A 2,990-nucleotide genomic window follows, 5' to 3' on the forward strand; every position below is an offset into this window, starting at 1 on the left:
GGTCATGGGAGCCCAAACGGGGGATGCATAATCCAAGTGCGGCTGACCAATTGATTTATACAAAGTTTTTATAGTAAATGGGTCTTGGGATTTGAAAGTGCGGTATATCTGTATTGCTCGGATCAACTTCAACGAGAACAAGACACGAGAATTAGTGAAACTAAAGACTAGTTAAGAATGAATAGTGTTGACATGGAGAGAGTAAGTCGTAGACTACTGTGTATTCAGGAAGAGCATAGTATCATGTACAGAGAAGAGGATGGTTGCGCTTAGTGCGCCCATCCCATGTCTGTCGCAACTTGTCGTGATTTTCCGACTCCCTTTTGTAGCATCATGCTTTTAGCTTGGCTTTCTCATGGTGATGCTTTAGTTCGTATACATGCCCTCGTGACAATGTAAAAGGACACCTTGTACCTTGTCAACGAAGAAGAACCTGAAGCTTGGCATGAGAGAGGCATTGGTTATTATTAGTTGCAATCAGGCATGACATATTTACTAACACATATTTGCATTTTAAGAAATAATTGGATTTTTGAAAAGTAATGTGATTGGAACATTAAAGTTAATTGAAACAAGGAAATAATCGAGATGGGGGTAGACAAAAGATTTGACCGAGGTATCTTTTCAAGGTAATAGAGGTAAGGGAGGTGGAGTGGCGGAGTTGAATAACGCGTCACACCCGATTTATTCATGCTCGGTTTCATGGGTTCGATCCCAGGTCTCGCCTAACCAATATTTCTAGTGGACATTGACGCCTCAAATGGCGGCCTCCCGTTGGAACCAAGATTTCAAATACTTCCAGCAAAGATCAATTCATACCCATGTAATGTCCTTTGAGATGCATTCTCGCAAATAAACATTTAAAAAAATTGCACATGGAGAGAACGATGTAATGCAGTTCTATATGGAGGAAAAATGACATTAGTGCGACTGAAGCAGGAGGGACGGAAGTAGGAATTTTCAATTCAAGAAGGAGGTCATGAGTCTCCAATTGATGGATGGGAACCACCCACATGTGCATGGAGTCAAACCTTGGTTGTTGAATCGAAATCACCAATATCTCATATTTGGTCTTGACCAGGGTACAAATTGTCCGTGATGGGAGAAATCAAAACAGGAGTTGGATGCTGCGCAGGTCTTGACCCCAGAGATGAAAATAGCTAGTTGAACATGTTGAAATAACATAATGAGATGAAGAAGGGAACTTCATATGAAATAAGACGAGTGAATGTGAGTAAGACAGTTAACAGTTTGTACAGTGGGTTACAAATTGATTTCAGCGGAGATTAGTACCAAAGAAGGATAGATGTTAGATTTGTCGAGACTCAGCCATTCATTACTCAGGTTATAAGATGAGAGCCAAAGGTCAAGGAAGCTCTCCTTGTTTCGTGCGACGGCGCAAGCGCTTGGATGCATCTAGACCGAACTGTACTCGAATGGATTGGTTGGAACAAATTCTCCGGAATCTCAAATGTGCCCATAAAGTGAAATCGAATCGAGATGTAAACTAGTCTTGAATGTGCCTTGGCAGGAAAGTGCTCTCTTTTGTAAGAAAGGTCAACGCCAGAGTGGCCATGCAGAGATTGTTCCATGTATGTAATCCCAAGAGACGGGGGAGGGATTTGTTTTTTTTTATGTATACCATGAGAGGAATGTCATTAGGTCAGATGTTTGACGCACTAATTCAAATTGTTTAGTGTGCTTTAAGCATAGTCAAGTCAACTCGTTTTATAATTGTTACGTAGCATACCGATTATTGAGCGATTTTAGGGACAAGCACACTCTCGGGGCTTGAGCATACCCAAGCATATACTCGAGGTCCGTTAGTACACCAGGAGACTCTACTCACCTATGCTCAAGCTAGACTTGTCCACCTATGGATGTCAGTGAGCCCGTTAAAGGTTAAGTGACAGCCAGGCTGCACGTCGAATGAACCCTTGGAACCGCTCTTCTGATTGGCATGTTAATCCTCTAAATGATTCAAATTGGCATCACTTTTAGCCAGTTTTTCAACTTCTGGGTGACCTTCCTACTCAGTGACAAGCCACACAACCAAAGAAGTGACCAACTACACGTCAACGACCATAAAAATGGGCGTATTAAAAGATCAAAGTTTTCAAAACGACGAAGATACTTCATCGTATGACCTCAACCCCCAGCCGATCCACCCCCGTCATCTGCCACCTATGAACCCTCACGACGGTCTTGGATCTCGATCTTGTGCAACTGAGTGACTGATACATGGATTGATCAACCGATTTTTGAAGCGCGAAACGAACCTACCCACGCCGTAGAAGTTGATGAAGGTGGCCAAGGTGACCGAACAAAGTGGCTGGGATCCTAGAGAAGATGTCCGCCTCAGAGGCATTGGATACCAAGAGAAAGATTGAAAGGCAGGAAGCAGCGAGGCATGTGACGTGTGCTCTTCCGATCTATGCCATCGTTTCTCGCAGTCTCAATGCCTTCATTTTTTGGTTGAAGGCTTTGTTGAAAGAAGAAAGGTCATGTCTTCAACCTCGGCCAAAGCTGACCCCACGGACGGGAAATCGCACCATGGGCGGATCACGAGTGAATTCCCGCCTCCCAATGAACCGGATTATCTGAGAATAATCCTGTTGAAAGTTCAACCCCAACCACAATAGTAGCCACAATGAGCTGCTCGAACCCTGCTCGAATGGCTTGGTTTCTACAGCCATCATCCATCCCAAGCATGAATAACTTTAATTACATCATCTTTACTGGACTAGAAACTTTAAACTCAAGAATAACTGAAGGTGCCAAATGTGATTTACATTTTGGCGGCCATGAAGAAGAACGTGGCTTTCAAGTCAAGCCCACCTAGACCCGGCTACAGGGGTCTGGGAAGACCACCTGTCCTACGACTATCTATGTAAACGTGTACGTACAACAGCATTCTTAAAACAATCATTAATAACATCATCTGGACACCTGATCTCCAAGGCCCAGTCGGCCTCCTTGGCGAAGTCGAT

This window comes from Tigriopus californicus, chromosome 5, assembly GCF_007210705.1.
Source record: "Tigriopus californicus strain San Diego chromosome 5, Tcal_SD_v2.1, whole genome shotgun sequence".
NCBI lineage: Eukaryota > Metazoa > Arthropoda > Copepoda > Harpacticoida > Harpacticidae > Tigriopus > Tigriopus californicus.